Below are 19,918 nucleotides of genomic sequence, written 5' to 3'. Positions count from 1 at the left end.
GCTTTGTTTTTGGGTCGACCCAAAGGTATATCCTAAAAAATTCAACAAAAATTAAGAGAATAAGATAATTAAAATAGACAAAAATTAATAATAATAATAATAATAAAACAAACAAACCTGACACATCAAGTAATTATGGGTTCTTCTTGGTCAACCAAAATTATGTTGGTTGACCGAGAAGAATTTCTTCTTGGTTTGGTTGGTCGACCAACAAAATTTTGGTCGACCAAAAAAATTAATGTTGGTCGACCCATAATACATGGTCGATGATAGGACTCGTTTTTAAGTGTTTTTAGTGTTGGTTTTGAGTCGCGTTCATGCATCATATTAGTTTGTTTTAGTTGAATTTTGCATTTTTTTAGCATTACTGAGCATTTGACTAATCTCGTGTATTCTGTGGTTATTTTGTAGGAATTGAACCAAAAAGTGGGAGAAACTTTGGCATAATATCGAAGAGGTCTCGCTAGGGCGGTCAAAAGTGACCGCCCCAGCGAGCATTGTGGTCTGGCCGAGGATTATTTTGCGCAAGTGTCTCGCTAGGGCGGTCAAAAGTGACCGCCCCAGCGAAACCAGGGACATGCTCGAGGAAGCTTATTCGAGGACCTCTCGCTAGGGCGGTCAAAATATACCGCCCTAGCGAGAAGCGAGATTGAGAAAGATTTGTTTCCAAATTTCTAGGGACTCTATCCTACACCATAACCTAACACACGAGAGCAGCAGCCGTTTTTCATCTTTTATCAGACTTTTCATCATTTTTCTTGGAGAAGAGGCTAGGAGCAAAGGAGATTTCGAAGACCTCGAGATTTCCACGCGTCGTGGCCGTCATCCATCGTCATCTTTAGTATTTTCATTATTCAGTATTTTATTTCTTACATTGATTGTTGGTTTTTATCATGAATTTCAGTAGCTAAACTCTAGATTTGTTGGGATTTGAGGGGATCCTACCCCGTACTCGGTGTTTAACATTATTTCTCGACGTTTTTATTAGTGATTTGTTTATGCTATTGTTATTTCTTGTTTCAATCGAAGCCTAGCTAACTTCCTTTGATTATTCATGTTGTTGATGAGTTCGATAGAATAGTTAACAATACGATAAAATAGTATAAACCACGGATTTACAATTTTAGTAGATATACGGAATTGGGTATGTGTCGATAGTGATAGTTCACCCGAATGAAAGCTAGTGGATTCCATAGAATGTAATGCAATCTTGAACTGTTAAATATTTGAGGACACTTGAGTACTGCATGTTTTTGATTAGTATTAATATAGTTCGACAGAGTATATTAATTAGTCTAGGGAATTCCGTCGAACGCACGAGTAAAAGTCGAGTGTGATTATTTAAACACGAGTGGTAGGTGAACTGCTAATTCCCAACAAATTCATTTCTCATTTGATTTAATCCAAATTAATCATTGCGTTCTTGAGTACGTTTTCTTTGCATTTTAATTATTTTAGTTGTTTAATTTACATTAGTTTAATCATCAACTCATTTTATCGTTGCTAAAGAAATTTTACTTGAAAATAAAAATAGTGTAACGCAGTCCTTGTGGAACGATACTCGTATTCACTTACGTTTATTATAACTTGACTATCGTGCACTTGCGATATTTAAATCGAGCTTTCATTTATAAAATAAATTTTGGGATTATTCACTGTGCAAGTTTTGCTCGATCAAGTTTTTGGCGCCGTTGCCGGGGACTGTTGATTCACAATTTTTTATTTTTCATTTAAATTCTTTAGTATTATTTATTTTATTGTTATTTGATACTCTCATTGTGTTGCAGATTTTTCTTGTGGTGCATGCGAAGATCACTCGAGTTTAAGCTTGAGCCTTTTGACCCCGAGATCGAACGCACAGCTAGACGTCGACTACAGCAGCAAAGAGCGAAGGAAAGAATGGAAGGCGATCAACAAAGAGAGGAGCCAAGGCGTATACCGATGTTGGATTATGCACAGCCGTCTCTTGATGGAGCACGTCCAAGCATCGTAAGACCAGTCATCCGAGCTAATCAGTTTGAGATCAAGCCAGCTATCATTCAGATGATTCAGAACACTGTCCAATTTGGGGAAAGTGCACTTGACGACCCTAATTTTCATATAGCTGACTTTCTTGAAATTTGTGATACTTTTAAGTTTAATGGCGTGTCTGATGACGCTGTTCGTTTGTGTTTATTTCTATTTTCACTGAGAGATAAAGCTAAGTCGTGGTTAAACTGTTTTCCTGTAGGGTCTATTACTACATGGGAAGATATGGCAAAGGCGTTCCTGATCAAGTACTTTCCTCCGTCGAAGACTATGAAGCTCAGAGCCGACATTACTACTTTTGCTCAATATGAGCAAGAGTCACTTTACGAGGCATGGGAGCACTACAAGGACTTGTTGAGGAGATGTCCACACCATGAGCTGCCTCTTGGGTTAGTTGTTCAAACTTTCTACTACGGTCTGCTTACTCCTAACCGTACTATGATAGATGCTGCTGCCTGTGGTAACTTACTGAGAAAGATGGCGGAGGAAGGATATGAGTTATTGGAAGAGATGGCTGCTAGTAGCTATCATCCTCAGTCTGATAGGCAGAGACGAGGTGCTGGAGTTAATCAAGTTAATGATTTGTCGGCGGTTTCAGCACAGTTAGAGGCTTTGAATAGAAAGATTGATGGGATGAGCATGAGTGGGTCGGCTATGCGTCTGCAAGAAATTTTCTGTGATAAGTGTGGGGGTGAGCATGATGTGCAGGATTGCCAAGATGGCAATCCATTCTATGTGCCTGAGGGAGCACCGGTAAAACAAGTGGGATTCCAGAACCGTCCTAGAAATGACCCTTACTCGAACACATATAATCCGGGATGTAGGAATCACCCAAACTTTTCATGGGGAGGTCAAAACAACCAACATCGCCAACAAAGAGGTCCACCATATGTGATGCACCAAGGATTCAAGCCAGAACCGTCTCGGGAGGAGAAGTCCGATTTAGAGCAAATGATGACTAAATTTATTTCTGCAACAGAGACGAGATTTCAGAACCAAGATGCATCCATAAAGGGGTTAGAGAATCAAATTGGACAATTGGCTAAGTTGATTGCTAATAGGGAGCAAGGAACTTTACCAAGCAACACGGAAACTAACCCAAGAGAACATGTGAAGGCGGTGGAATTGCGTAGTGGAAAAACACTCGGGTCTAATGAGGAGAAGACCAAGCACAGTGAGGATGAGGTGAAAAATCGAGGAGGTAAGTCTTCTAACTCTACATCTACACCTATTGCACAGAATAAAATTGTTATCCCTCCACCTTTTCCTGCAGCAATGAAGAAAGCTAAATTAGATGCACAATTTGGTAAATTTCTTGAGATATTTAAAAAATTGCATATTAACATTCCTTTTGCTGATGCTATATTGAATATGCCAAGTTATGCAAAATTCTTGAAAGATATCTTAGCAAATAAGCGGAAGCTAGAAGATCATATGGCGGTGAATTTGACCGAAAATTGCTCCGCTTTAGTTCAAAACAAGATGCCTCCGAAGCAAAAAGATCCAGGGAGTTTCTCGATACCTTGCATTATTGGTGACATTAATTTTCATAAAGCTCTATGTGATCTTGGTGCGAGTATTAATCTGATGCCTTTTTCTGTGTTTAGGAGACTGGGATTAGGTGAACCCAAGCCAACTAGGATGTCGTTGCAGCTGGCTGACAGATCTGTCAAGTATCCACGTGGGATTATCGAATATGTTCTGGTGAAAGTGGATAAGTTTATTTTTCCTGCAGACTTTGTGGTACTTGACATGGAGGAAGATTTAGAGATGCCTTTAATCTTAGGGAGACCGTTTCTGGCTACAGGGAAAGCACTGATTGATGTTGAGGAGGGGAAATTGAGACTGAGAGTTGGAGAAGAAGAAATTATTTTTGATGTTTTCAATACTCTCAAGCACACAATGCACAATGATAGTTGCTTTCGTATTGATGTCTTGGATTCGCTTGTTTGTGATTTTGTGCAGGATGGATTGAAAGAACCATTGGAGGCCACTCTCACTACTGAAAAGCAGAAGGACGAGCTAGACGAGGAAAAGATGGAGATGGTAGCTCATTTGAATGCCACTCCACCTTGGAGAAAGCAAGTGAGGCTTAGACTAGAGGAATTGGGAGACAGAAAAGATTTAATGCCTCAAAAGTCAAGCCTAGAGGAGCCACCTACTTTGGAGCTCAAACCATTACCTCCACATCTCAAGTACGTATATCTAGGAGAAAATAATAAATTGCCTGTTATTATTTCCTCTTCTTTGACAGATGATATGGAGAGTAAGCTCTTGGGAGTCCTCAAGGAGCATAAAGGAGCGTTCGCTTGGAAGGTTTCGGACATAAAAGGGATAAGTCCTTCGATCTGCATGCACAAAATTCTGATGGAAGATAAATACTCACCTCTAGCACAACCACAAAGGAGACTCAATCCAAAGATGCAAGAGGTAGTAAAAGCTGAAACAATTAAACTTCTGGATGCATGTATTATCTATCCTATCTCTGATAGTGCGTGGGTAAGTCTTGTACAATGTGTGCCTAAAAAGGGTGGGATTACTGTTATTACTAATGAAAAAAATGAGTTGATTCCCACTAGAACTGTTACGGGTTGGCGTGTATGCATAGATTATAGGAAATTGAATGATGCAACCCGTAAAGATCACTTTCCCTTGCCATTTATCGATCAAATGATTGAACGATTAGCAGGTCATGAATTTTATTGCTTTTTAGATGGATACTCGGGATACAATCAAATCACAATTGCACCTGAGGACCAAGAGAAAACTACTTTCACTTGCCCTTATGGTACTTTTGCGTTTAGGCGTATGCCCTTTGGTTTATGCAATGCACCTGCAACATTTCAAAGATGCATGACCGCTATCTTTCATGACATGACTGAAAATTTCCTTGAAATCTTTATGGATGACTTCTCTATTTTTGGCTCCTCATTTAATGAATGTTTAGAGAATTTGAACTTGGTGTTAGTTAGATGTGAGGAGAGCAATTTGGTGTTGAATTGGGAGAAGTGTCATTTTATGGTTCAAGAGGGGATTGTGTTAGGACACAAGGTATCGGAGAATGGAATTGAGGTTGACAAAGCCAAGGTGGAAGTAATTAAAAACTTACCCCCACCTTCATCAATAAAAGGAGTTAGAAGTTTCCTAGAGCATGCTGGTTTTTATAGGCGTTTCATTAAAGATTTTTCCAAAATTGCTAAACCTTTATCCTCTTTGTTGATGAAAGATGCTGAATTTAATTTTGATTCTACTTGTCTGCATGCATTCGAGATACTCAAGGAAAGCTTGGTGACAACACCTGTTCTGACTGTCCCTGATTGGGAGCTACCGTTTGAGGTGATGTGCGATGCTAGTGATACAGCTGTTGGTGCGGTGCTGGGTCAAAGGAAGAACAAGGTATTTCATACCATCTACTATGCAAGTAAGACTTTAAAAGATGCTCAATTGAATTACGCTACTACTGAAAAGGAATTGCTTGCTATAGTATTTGCTTTCGACAAATTTCATTCATACCTTGTTCTGTCTAAAGCAACTGTGTATACAGATCATTCTGCCCTAAAATACTTGCTTGCTAAGAAAGATGCGAAACCTAGGTTAATTAGGTGGATTTTATTATTGCAAGAATTTGATCTCGAAATTCGAGATAAAAAGGGTGTGGAAAATGTAGTTGCTGACCACCTGTCTAGGCTTGAGCATGTTAGAATTAAGGGCAGTGACGATGATATAGATGACTGGTTTCCTGATGAACAATTGCTTGAGGTAAATGCGTACCCTTGGTATGCCGATTTTGCAAATTTTCTTGTCACTGGCACACCTCCACCTAATTTATTGTTTCACCAAAGAAAGAAATTCTTTTCAGACGTGAAATATTATTTTTGGGAGGAACCGTTCTTGTTTAAGATTTGTGCAGACTCCATGATAAGAAGATGTGTGGCGGAGGAGGAAACCAATCAAATTCTGAACCATTGTCATGACCGTGAGGTAGGTGGTCACTTTGGACCCATACGGACGGCATCTAAGGTACTTGAATGTGGCTTCTATTGGCTAACTCTTTTTAAGGATGCTCGTTTGTATGTTCTCAATTGTGATAGATGCCAACGCACATGTAATATTTCCAACCGTCATGAGATGCCTTTAAATAACATTATTGAGTGTGAAATATTTGATGTGTGGGGGATTGATTTTATGGGTCCTTTTCCTGCGTCTTTTGCAAAGAAATTTATTCTGGTGGCAGTGGAGTATGTATCTAAATGGGTGGAGGTAGAGACTTGTGCCACTAATGATGCACAAGTGGTGTTAAAATTTTTGAAGAAACATATTTTTAATCGATTTGGTGCACCACGTGCAATCATAAGTGATGGTGGCACCCACTTTTGCAACAAAATTTTTGATAAACTGTTGGGCAAATATGGTGTCACCCACAAGGTTTCCACTCCATACCATCCCCAAACTAGTGGACAAGTTGAAGTATCCAATCGAGAAATTAAGAGGATTTTAGAGAAGACGGTTAATGTGAATAGGAAGGACTGGTCCATTCGGTTAGATGATGCTTTGTGGGCGTATCGTTCTGCTTTTAAAACACCTATAGGCACTACACCATATAGGTTGCTTTTTGGTAAAGCATGTCATCTACCAGTTGAATTAGAGCATAGAGCATATTGGGCGACCAAAGCACTAAACTTTGATTTAGCTCTTGCAGGTGAAAAACGATTGCTGCAGTTGAATTAGTTAGATGAGTTTCGGGGAAGAGCTTATGATCTTGCACTATCTTACAAGGAACGCACCAAACGAGCCCATGACAAACACATTATAAGAAGGGAATTCAAAGTGGGTGAAGCGGTGTTGGTATACAACTCTCGATTACGACTCTTTCCGGGCAAGCTAAAGTCAAGGTGGTCAGGACCATTCACTATAGCCAAGGTGTTCCCATCGGGTGCAGTGGTGTTGCATGATGGCAAGGAAGGGACATTTACTGTGAACGCTCAAAGGTTGAAGCACTATATCGGTGGCACAATTGAGCCACAAATTGGAGTCACTCGGCTCCATGACAGTCATTGAGGACATGGGTGAAGAGTCGAGCTCTAGACTATAAATTGAGAACTACTTCTACTCCTTATTTCGATTTTGATTATATTTTTTTTTTAGTTATTAATCGCATCATTTGCATTTAGGTAGTTGCATGGCATTGCATTCAAATTTTTTTCCCGAACACTTCTTTTGCGAAAACGTCTCGCCAGGGCGGGCAAAATATACCGCCCTAGCGAGTCGCGCAGATTAAAAATTTTTCTCCCCGAAAACTTCTCGCTCGGGCGGTCAACTTTGACCGCCCTAGCGAGTCGCACAGATTGACAAAAATTTTTTTTTCCGAAAACTTCTCGCTCGGGCGGTCAGTTTTGACCGCCCTAGCGAGTCGCGCAGATTATAAATACTTTCCTCTTCTCTTTTCCTCCCCACTTCGAACCCTACTCCTCCCCTCCGATTTTCGGCTCCCCCCCTCCATCTTTTGTGCTCAATCCTTATTATTTGGTGATTTTTCAGGGCAAAGACTCAATCTTGGTCCATACACTCCAAGAGGAAGCATTTAGGCTACAAGATTTTCTTCTCCGGCGGTCTTTCAAGAAACTCCGGTCATCTTCCACATATTCCGGTGAGCTTCTCCGGCGACCCTCAACAATTTTCCGGCGGTTGGATACTTTGTGCACTCCAATCTCTACATGGCACCCAAAAGATCTAAGGTAACTCACGGTGCTTCTAGTTCTCGTTCCATTCCATCTATGTTTGTGAATGAAAAAGCTAGGGAGAGATTTGAGCATGCTAGACTACATAGAAAACCAATCCCTGAGCGTGGATTTAGCTCGTTTCTTATCGTTCAATTTTCGGAGTCCCAAATAGAAAGAAGAGGGTGGAATACCTTTGTAGCACAACCGAATGCAGCAGTGGTTCTGGTTGTGCGTGAATTTTATGCCAATGCTCCAGAGGAAAATGAGTCGAAGGCATTTGTGAGGGGACATCTAGTCCCGTATGATCCCAAGACGATCAATGATATGTTGGGTTTACCGTCGGTGGACGATTCGGTGTTTCAGGCGTGGGTGCTTAACCCGGATTATGATTTGATCATTCGCACACTCTGTTATCCGGGCACCACGTGGAAACAACCGGGGACTTACACGGTCTTTCTTGAAAAGTTTTTGAAAGTGGAGGGGGCATTGTGGTATGCATTCTTATCTAAGAGATTGATGTCGGTCGGTCATACGAGTGATGTGCAGCGTGAGCGGGCGGTTGTTCTTTATGCCATCTGTACTGGGATGGTGATTGATGTGGGCAGGCTCATTTTCGGACAGCTTAACATGTGCATTAATAGCAGCAATTTGGCTTTTTACTTCCCGACGATAGTGACTGAGCTGTGTGCCCGAGCAGGGGTGATATTCGAAGATGATGATGAGTGGTTACCGCCGATGAGAGCCATTGATGAGGCTCTCTATAAATCCAAGAGGGAGAAGAGACAGGCTGAGCTGCCCGAGGAGGTATTTTTCGCTTATGGGATAGCAGCTCAACCACCTCCGGCCTTAGGACAGGCACCACCACCCCCGCAGCCACGCCGCCATGTCATGCGAGATCGCGTCGCCGAATTGGGCGCTTGGGCCCATTATCAGACGCAGTACCAGGCCGTTAATCAGGCACATATTCAGAACATCGAACACCTGGTGCAGGGGATCTCAACTCATTTGGGCATCGACACTTCCGGACGGCCACCTACACCCGCATACCCGCCACCCTTCCAGTTTCAGTACAATTATCATATGCCCCCAGCAGCTGAAGAGGGAGTTCCACCGCCGGAGAATGAGGAGGAGGATGATTTCTGATCATGGGAGTTTACTGTTTCCCCTTTCTTTTTATTTTGCATATTCTGTCTTTGCCTTCACATTCATGAGTTTTTATGTTTTTAGTGTTTGTTTCGTTTTGTGCAATGAGGGCATTGCACAACTCTAGTATGAGGGGGTAGATTGTTATGTTTTCTTAGTTAATTGGTTTTAAATTCGTAGCATTTCTTTTGTTTGGTGGAGTTTATATTACTTTGGTGGTGTCAATTTTCAGTTATGGGAGTTTAGTTGGTGTTGTTAGTATTGCTTGTGTTGAGTTGGTTGTTTTTAGTCCGTTATAGTATTGCATGTTTGGTGTCGTTTATGGTGAGAAGACATAGTGTATGAGCCAATGATGATGTTGAATTGATAGTATACAAAAGTATTGATTGGGTCACCTCATGAATGGTACTCTTGATTGTTAAAGCATGAATTTTGGCACAAAGTTGAACTTTTTGAGCACATATGTGTGGGGACTAGAATTTTGTAGGAATAATGGTGAAATTTGAAGGTTTTGTGTGGTTAACTTGAAAGGCATCATTTATGAGTTGATTTAGCATGTAAACCCGTGAAAATAAGTCACTAATTGGGACCGTAAATGAGAACATGTGATTTGCCTTGAACTTTACATATACCCCCTTTTTCAATGCACTGAATTAAAATATCATACTCCTAACCAGCTGTAATCCAAAGTATATATTCTTAGCCTAGGGAGTACACATGTGAAAATTGTGCATCAAAAAAAAAAAATTATATCGAAAAAGAAAAAATTGGTGGAGATGTAAGGTGAGGGGGAGCCGAAATAAAAGAAATGAAATTCTATTCCTGGGCTAATAATTGGAGATGTAAGGAGACGAGGAAAGTCAGACGAAAAGTCTTGACGATTGCATAATGAAAATGATCGGTGTACTCCCGACTGTTAGCCACTTGAGCTTATTTTCCTTCTTTTCGACACTCTTCTCTGCACTTCAGAATCGAATAAAGTTCAAATTATGGTTAGTGATAAATGGACACGGGGGTGCATGCTAGTGAGACTTGTATTGAAGTGCTAATTGAGTGACTCACATGATCGGATGATTGATCTATTTGAAGTACGAATGACTAGACCCATCATGACACACACACACGTTCAAATTAGTGTCGAGATTTATGTGTAGATGAGAATGAGTATTCGTTTGTGATTTGACTTGATTATGATTTGTATGTGAGAAAGTTCACAGAGGCATGAGCATAAAAGTGTTAACTCACCATTGACATTTACTTGTGTTGGTTATTTCTTGTTTGAGTATTTTGTGTTTGTTGTGTTTGTTTAGAATCTCGTGCTTTAACCTATTTTGCTCGCCCGTTAGTATGAGGGGGTTGATAGGACTCGTTTTTACGTGTTTTTAGTGTTGGTTTTGAGTCGCATTCATGCATCATATTAGTTTGTTTTAGTTGAATTTTGCATTTTTTTTAGCATTATTGAGCATTTGACTAATCTCGTGTATTCTGTGGTTATTTTGTAGGAATTGAACCAAAAAGTGGAAGAAACTTTGGCATAATATCGAAGAGGTCTCGCTAGGGCGGTCAAAAGTGACCGCCCCAGCGAGCATTGTGGTCTGGCCGAGGATTATTTTGCGCAAGTGTCTCGCTAGGGCGGTCAAAAGTGACCGCCCCAGCGAAACCAGGGACATGCTCGAGGAAGCTTATTCGAGGACCTCTCGCTAGGGCGGTCAAAATATACCGCCCTAGCGAGAAGCGAGATTGAGAAAGATTTGTTTCCAAATTTCTAGGGACTCTATCCTACACCATAACCTAACACACGAGAGCAGCAGCCGTTTTTCATCTTTTATCAGACTTTTCATCATTTTTCTTGGAGAAGAGGCTAGGAGCAAAGGAGATTTCGAAGACCTCGAGATTTCCACGCGTCGTGGCTGTCATCCATCGTCATCTTTAGTATTTTCATTATTCAGTATTTTATTTCTTACATTGATTGTTGGTTTTTATCATGAATTTCAGTAGCTAAACTCTAGATTTGTTGGGATTTGAGGGGATCCTACCCCGTACTCGGTGTTTAACATTATTTCTCGACGTTTTTATTAGTGATTTGTTTATGCTATTGTTATTTCTTGTTTCAATCGAAGCCTAGCTAACTTCCTTTGATTATTTCATGTTGTTGATGAGTTCGATAGAATAGTTAACAATACGATCAAATAGTATAAACCACGGATTTACAATTTTAGTAGATATACGGAATTGGGTACGTGTCGATAGTGATAGTTCACCCGAATGAAAGCTAGTGGATTCCATAGAATGTAATGCAATCTTGAACTGTTAAATATTTGAGGACACTTGAGTACTGCATGTTTTTGATTAGTATTAATATAGCTCGACAGACTATATTAATTAGTCTAGGGAATTCCGTCGAACGCACGAGTAAAAGTCGAGTGTGATTATTTAAACACGAGTGGTAGGTGAACTGCTAATTCCCAACAAATTCATTTCTCATTTGATTTAATACAAATTAATCATTGCGTTCTTGAGTACGTTTTCTTTGCATTTTAATTATTTTAGTTGTTTAATTTACATTAGTTTAATCATCAACTCATTTTATCGTTGCTAAAGAAATTTTACTTGAAAATAAAAATAGTGTAACGCAGTCCTTGTGGAACGATACTCGTATTCACTTACGTTTATTATAACTTGACTATCGTGCACTTGCGATATTTAAATCGAGCTTTCATTTATAAAATAAATTTTGGGATTATTCACTGTGCAAGTTTTGCTCGATCAGTCGACCAATTTAATTTTGGTCGACCAATTCTTCTAGGTGGACTCTTATTTTTTCTCAAAGTAGATTTTGGGACGACAGATCCCGATTTGGGGAAAAAAGGGTAGATGACTCGTAAATTTTAATTGGGAGAAGATGTGTGTCGACCGAGAAGAAAAAGAAGAGGAGAATTAATTAAGTTAAAGAGTTTAATTAAAGTTAATGTAATAATCAAAAGTCAACTCCTTGTTTCTGTCTCACTCTATCGTTTCACCAACGAAATAAATTTTTCTCTGACGTGAAGTATTATTTTTGGGAGGAACCATTTTTGTTTAAGATTTGTGCAGATGCCATGATAAAAAGGTGTGTTGCAGAGGAAGAGTTTGATCAAATTCTCCACCATTGCCATGACCGTGAGGTAGGTGGTCATTTCGGAACCAACAAGGACGGTATCTAAGGTACTTGAATGTGGCTTTTATTGGCCAACCCTCTTTAAAGATGATCGTTCTTATGTGCTAGCCTGTGATAAATGCCAACGGACAGGTAACATCTCTAACCGTCATGAAATGCCTTTGAATAATATTATTGAGTGTGAGGTTTTTGATGTGTGGGGAATAGACTTCATTGGACTGTTTCCCAGCTCTTTCACAAAAAATATATGTTGGTGGCGGTCGACTATGTGTCTAAGTGGGTAGAGGCAGAAGCATATGCCACTAATGATGCTCAAGTGGTCCTGAAATTTTTAAAGAAAAATATTTTTAACAGGTTTGGGACACCACGAGCAATCATTAGTGATGGTGGCACCCATTTTTGCAACAAAATCTTTGAAAAACTTTTAAGCAAATATGGTGTCACACATAAGATATCTACTCCCTATCACCCCCAAACAAGTGGTCAAGTGGAAGTGTCTAACCGAGAAATCAAGGCGATTTTAGAAAAAGTGGTAGGTGTCAGTCAAAAAGATTGGTCTGTAAGGTTAGATGATGCTCTTTGGGCATATAGGACTGCATTCAAAACACCTATAGGCACTACACCATATAGACTACTATTTGGTAAAGCATGTCATTTACCTGTAGAGTTAGAGCATCGAGCATACTGGGCAACAAAAGCACTGAACTTTAACTTTACTGATGCAGGTGAACGACGTCTACTTCAATTGGACCAGTTGGAGGAATTTCGGAATCTGGCATATGATCTCGCACTATCATATAAGGAAAAGACAAAGAGGGCGCATGACAGGCGAATCATTGAAAGGGAATTCGAGGAAGGTGAAAACGTCCTGCTCTACAACTCCCGATTGCAACTATTCCCCGGAAAGTTGAAAACGTGATGGTCTGGTCCATTCATGATTTCCAAAGTTTACCCATCGGGGGCTGTAGAATTGCAAGAAGGAAAGGATGGGACATTTACGGTCAATGCCCAGCGACTGAAGCACTACATGGGTGGCACAGTTGAGCCACAACTTGGGATCACCCGGTTCCAAGACAATCCGAACTGAACTGACCGATAGTCAAGCTCTCGACTATAAATTGAGAACTACCTCTCTCCCCCTTATCTTGCAATTAAATTCGATGTTTTGTTTATGTTAGTTATGTTTTATTTATTTTTATTGTTATTGTTTTGTCTTTAATTTTTTTTTTAAAAAAATCGAGGGGACAATTTTCCAGAGAGCTCGGCGCTTGAGCGGCAACTTTCTACCGCTCGAGCTTGACCACCTATTTCAAAATCTCCAGAGATCTCGGCGCTCGGGCGGTAATATGTTACCGCTCGAGCGTGAACACTCATTTCGCGAAACAAAACTCCAGAAAACCTGGCGCTCGAGCGGTAACTTTCTACCGCTCGAGCGTGTCTGCAGATAAAAACGCGAAATCCCCTTTCCCCTTCTCATTCTGAAAATCCCCAAACCCCTCAAAACCCTCTCACCCCCTTTTCGATTTTCTTGTGCAGGAACTTCAATCTCTACTCAAATTCCCGGCAAGGCAGAACAATCTTCATAGGAAAACAAGACTCACCTCTCTCCGGTCATCCACCATTTCCATCAACACCACCATGGCTCCCAAGAAACAACGAGGTAATCCCAGTTCCTCCTCTTCAGTTTCATCCTTTGATAGACATCGTTTTGTGAATGAGTCGGCACGGGCTCGATTTTAGCATGCTAAGGTGCATAGAAACCCCATTGCTGAAAGGGGATTTCGTCAGTCTATTTGAGGATAGACACGTAGAGACTATTGTAACATTAGAGAGACGAGGATGGGTAAAATTTGGTGAGCAACCTAAGGCGGCAGTGTTGTCTGTAGTTAGGGAATTCTATGCTAATGCCGGTGAACGAACTGATGGTAAAGCGTTTGTTAGAGGTCGGCTCGTGCCGTTAGATTCATTCACGATTAACTCCCTATTAGAAACGGCCAATGTTGACGACTCCAAATTCGAGGCATTAGTTGCGGACCCTAATTACACGATGATCATCGAGACTTTGTGCCATCCGGGTGCGATGTGGAAACCGTTGGGCGGACCGCCAAGCCGCTTTTGACGAGAAGTATTTGAAAACGGGAATTGATCTTTGGTATCTATTTGTGGCCCGAAGGATGATACCGGTCTCGCATAAGAGCGAGGTGCAAAAAGAGCGGGCGGTGCTCCTGTTTGCTTTGACTACTGGATACAACATAAATGTGGGCAAGCTCCTACACTCTCAAATTACGATGAACATAAATAACAGCCACCTCGGCCTCTTCTTTCCTACCATCAAATCCGAGTTGTGTGCCCAGGCGGGAGTTGTATTCCGTGATGATGAGGAGTGGTTGCAGCCGATGAAGGCCATTTGTGTAGATGACTTACAGCGGAAGAGGGCAAACCGACAAGTAGACTTCCCTACTCAAGAGGAGGAGGCAGGTGGATCAAGCACTGTCATCCCTCGTTGCCCACAACCCCGCAAGCGCACTCAGAACGATAAAATGGACGAGAGTCTTGCCTTCATGGCTCACCAGGAGCAGTTCAACACCAACGTCATGACACATCTCGCCCATCTCGACTCCATGATGCGCACTATGCTCATCCACGGGGGCGTAGATCCAGGGACCATACCACCACGTCCGCCGTTCATCCCCCCTACCAGTTTCAGTATGACTATCTTCCGTAAGGGGATGCTGCCGGAGTGCCACCACCGGAGCACGATGAGGAGGAGCCTTGATCAGGGGAGTTCACTGTTTCCCCTTCTTTGCATTTTTATTGTCTATTACGTTATGTTTATTTCTTATTGTTGTTTCATTCGTGCATTTATTTTTGCATTTACTTTTGTGTTTCCATTCGTGTTTGCATTTTTGTGTTTCGGTTTTTGTGCAATGGGGACATTGCACTCCTTTAGTATGAGGGGGTCGTTTTTCGTATTTGTCTTGCATGAGTGTCGGATGATGGTGAAACTAGTAAATTGGTAGCCAATGATGATTATGGGATAAATGAACTGCATGTTACTTAGTCTTATCACTCGTTATGAATCCCCAGGTGAATTGAAATCGTTTTATGCACACATAGTGGATTTTAATAGTGGTGTCGATGACAGTTAAGTTCAAAATAATCTGTGAGGGGAACTGGAGAAACATAAGATGCAAGTAGAATTTGAATGAATATCTGTTGAAATGAGTGACTACCAGTAACATGAACTCGAGTAGAAAATCAAAAGTATACCTCAAAGATGCTTCATCCCAATCGTGCATAGGACCTAAAAATTCGTCTCTAGGCCAGATAAATAAGCATACCCTATATTCCAAGCCTAGGGAGTACGCATGAGAAAACTATGCGCCTGAAAAAAAAAAATAATGATAATAAAGGGGTATGTAAGGTGTGGGGGAGCCAAAAAAGGATGAAATCCTATCCCAAGGCTAAAACGATGGAGATGTAAGGCGTTGAGGAATGTCAGAGAAAATTTCTGACAAGGGCATAGTGAAAATGATCTACGTACTCCCAATCTTTCTGAACCACTTGAGCATTTATAGCTATTGACTCCCTACATTTTGTTGTTCTACCATGAAACTCTACCGTTTTATGTGTTTATTGGTTGGTCCCGAATAGAAACAAAACTCAGGAGAGAGAAACTTGCGTTGACTTGTCGATTCGGCGACCCACATGATTTGCGAATAAAACTATCTGAAACACAAGCTAGAAAATCCACAACACACACGACCACATTTTTTTGGGAAAAATACAAATGTTTTGTGATGTTTTGAAAAGAGGATATTAATGTATGTTGTGTTTTGACTAATTGGATGTGGTTCACGAATCCGCAGAGGCAGGAGATGTCAGTTTGCTACTTCGCCATCAGTCTAGTTATTTTAATACTTTCACGTTGTGTTTGTTTTCAAGTTTTGGTTGTGGTCTGTGACCTATTTTGCTTGAGGGCAAGCAAAATATTAGTATGAGGGGGTTGATAGGTGTGGTTTTTACGTGTTTTAGTGCATTAGTTTGTGTGTGTTTGCATTGTGCATGTGTATATTTCATGTACATTTTGTTCGTTTTAGAGTAAGCATATGCATTTTATCATTTCTCACTTGTGCGTGACAAATTTGTAGGTAAAATGACGGGAAAACCGAAATTGGAGCAAAGTGTGCGAGCCAAGGAAAAAAACTTACAGAAAGACTCGCGCTCAAGCTGGTAGAATTTCATCGCTCGGGCGCGAGAGGTGATCCAAGCAGCAAATCTCCAGAGAGGATGGCGCTTGGGCGGTAATTTTCTACCGCCCGGGCTCGAGAAATGCTTGCCGAGAAGAAAACTTAAAGAAGACTCGGCGCTCGGGCGATAATTTTCAACCGCCCGAGCGTGACTGCCACATTCCCCAAGCAAGTCAAAGAAGGTGTGGCGCTTGAGCGGTAATTTTCTAGCGCCCGAGCGCCACCTATTTTTGGAAAAAGTTCTTTGCCGATTCCTTACTTTATTATGGGAATGTGGATGATATGGAAGGGGATTTGGACGTTTTGGAGGATCATTCAGACTTTATTGGAGAGCCGCCACGAAGCTTGGAGAGGAATTCGCGCTTGGATTGCAGATTCGACAATTTTTCGGGCATTTTTGTCGAGCCTAGTATTTCTAATCTAGTTTTTATCATTCAAACATTGTTTTGTTTATTTTAATTATGAATTCTAGTAGCTAATTTATTATTTGTTGGGATTTAAGGGAATCCTATCCCGAACTTTGATTTAAATTAATTCACATATTGATTTCTGATTTATTCTTGATTATACTATTGTTTTATCGTGTTGTTAGAGCGTAGCTAACTTTAACAACATTTTTATATTGCGAGTCAGTTTGAGAGAATAGCTTGTGATAGGAATGAGCTAGTATAATCCGTGGATCTACAATTTACATAGATATATGAAATTGGATACGCGCCGATAGTTATAGTCCTAAGGGTCGAAAACTAGGGGATTTCATATATCGACATGAAATTCGCTCTTGATAAATAATTAAAGACATTTAATTACTTCATTGAGTAGAATTAGTTTGGCATAGCTCGAGAGAGTGTGTTCAATTGAATAGGAAATCCTGTCGGAAGCATATAATCATTATCGAACGAATTAATTAATTAACGAAGGGTAGGTGAACCAACATTCCCAACAAATTCATTTCTCATTGAGTTTTTAATCAACCATTTTAGATATTACATTCCATTAATCAATTCTTGAATAATCTTATTTGCATGTTTATTTGATCATAGTAGTAATAATCAATCAACCAATTTTTCGTTGTTAAATATTTAATAACTGAAAATAATAATTGTCAAATACAGTCTTCAGTGGAACGATACTCGTACTCACGTACATTATACTATTACTTGACATCGTGCACTTGCGATTAATTTTGAGCATATAAAACCATATTTTTATTAAGGATTTCACTGTGCAAGTTTTGCTCGATCATACTTCATTCAGAATTCTTTATTAGAAATGTGTTCATTGAAATACCTGAGATATTCGTAAAAGTTGCTCAGGAAATTTATCCAGAAAGAGTTGAGTTTCCATTAATTCATTTTCAAATACTAGACAAGCCGATCCTACAAAGGAATCAAAGTCTTAGATTGGAATCAAGAAGACTATCTTTTCAAGGATAGAATTACAAGTTATAGGTGAGGAAAAACATATGTCCAAGAAACTCAACAGAAGCCAAAAAGCTTTTCTACAATAGGAAAACTTAGATGCCCAGAAGGGTGGAATGAAGTAGAAATAGTATTTGATATTACAAAACAAAGGAGTCAACTTCCTTGTAATACCATATACTATTTAAAATAAAATATGGTAGGATCTTACCAAGGAATGATTAAGATCGGAGAATTGGAAGTTCATATAAAAGGAATTCCAGGGAAAGAACCAGATCGATTGGTTCATGAACTAGAGTTTCTCGAGGAACACAAACCTTGGAAACGACTAGAGTATGGAATGGAGTTTATGGCAGACGATAGGATGTGGAAAATTCAATGACCACATTCTCGACATACATTCCAATTGGAATGTTATACGAACAATATAAGGCAAAATATTTTGCTGCTTATATTGATTTAGGTGCTGGAATCTGTACAGCAAAAAGAAGGAGTTTTTCCAATAATTTGGAAGAAGAATTACCAAAGATTGCTGGAAGAGATTTTTCCAGAAGAATCTTAATCTTATGTAAGGGGATTAAGATGACAGAAATTGTGATTGGAGGTGCTGGAAAACACCTTGGTATAAGGTAAAAACACCACCGATTTATTTTCATTATACAGGAGCTGACATTTTGTTAGGAAATAATTTCCTACAAATATTTAAGTCCTATACGCAAGAAAATGAGACTAGAATATTAGTGTTCACAACACACTGTGATCACAAGATCATAGTCCAGAGACTAAGATAGGAATTTTATAGAAAATTGTCGATCCAATTTTGCAGCAAGCGTGGTGATGAAGGAAAACTTCTGAACCAAAAAATGAAGGATTCTAGACGGTTTGGTGAAAAAATGCTCCAACTAAGAGCAGATAAAGAACTCCAACCAGAAGAAATATAATGCCTTAAGATAGCTCTACATAAGAATGAGGTAGAGTTTGAATCTAAGGTATCTTTGGAAGATGTCAAGAAAATGATCAAAGAAAATTACAATGAAGATCCCTTGGCATGGTAGGACAAAAATCAACTCAAAATTTGCCTTAAAATCAAGGAAGGCAAAGAGTATGAATTTGTCCGTTGCAAGCTTATCCCAATGGATATAATTGATCAAAGGGATATGCAGATTGTAATCAAGGAACATTTGGACATTGGTTTGATCAAAGCAGGAATTTCACCATATAGTAGTCCAGGATTCCTGTAAGAAATCATGGTGAAATAAAAAGATAACAAACCCAGATTAGTTATTAATTATCAAGAAATTAATAAGATTCTGGAGTTTGATGAGTATTTTATACCTAGCTGAGAACATCTAATCAGTTGCATACGCAATGCAAAGATATTCTTTAAATTCAATTGTAAGTTTGGTTTTTATCATATTCGAATGCATGAAGAAAGCAAGAAGTTTACAGATTTCTTCACTCCACAATGACACTATATCTGGGAAGTATTACCAATGAGATTGACTAATTCACCTTAGATATTTCAAAGGAAAATGAATAATCTATTTAAAGATTATTTCAAATTTATGTTTGTTTACATTGATGATGTGTTAATCGCATCTAAAAATATAGAACATCATATTAAACATTTAGAGATTTTCTCTGATATCTGTAAAAAAAAGGGATGGTTTTGAAAAATATGCCATATGGAGAACATCCATGCAGATATTGCAGTGGACTATTCTCATATGCAGAAGCCATAAGATGACATATCAACGAAAAGGAATTCTATGCAGTAAAGAGGGCTTTTGAAAAATTGCCATTATTCTTATTTGCAAAGAAATTCACTTTAAAAGTTGATAATACACAAGTAAAAGCTTTCTTAAGGCAATAGAATTGAGTCTAAACCTGAGAAGGCCAGATTATTAAGATGGCCAGCACAATTTCAGAATTATATTTTTGATATTGTGATAATAAAATCTCATCAAAATATTCTTGCAGATTTTTTAACAAGAGATGGACAGCGGTGATATCGATGCCATCATCAAGATGCAGAGGCATTTGAGGGAACACATTGAAATGTTTCAAAACGAGTTAACAAGCTGGTCTTAAACACAGAAGTTGCGGGAAGACTACAACAAACCGAGAAGAAAATTGTCTCTGATCGAATTACAGGATGTTTACAGGCTTATACTCAGTTATTGTCTGTAATGCAAAAGC

The 19,918-nt window shown here is 39.6% G+C and overlaps 1 non-coding gene across 1 annotated transcript; it reads right to left on the bottom strand.

Annotated features, from left to right (window-relative positions):
• Nucleotides 1-2,301: 2,301 nt before the first annotated feature.
• On the bottom strand, nucleotides 2,302-2,408 carry LOC142533997 (small nucleolar RNA R71). The gene has a single exon (XR_012816870.1). It is a non-coding gene; the product is annotated as a small nucleolar RNA R71 (small nucleolar RNA).
• Between the last annotated feature and the right edge of the window lie 17,510 nt (nucleotides 2,409-19,918).

Source organism: Primulina tabacum, chromosome 18, assembly GCF_025594145.1.
Source record: "Primulina tabacum isolate GXHZ01 chromosome 18, ASM2559414v2, whole genome shotgun sequence".
In the NCBI taxonomy this organism is placed as follows: domain Eukaryota; kingdom Viridiplantae; phylum Streptophyta; class Magnoliopsida; order Lamiales; family Gesneriaceae; genus Primulina; species Primulina tabacum.
This window is presented reverse-complemented; position numbering and strand designations above follow the sequence as displayed.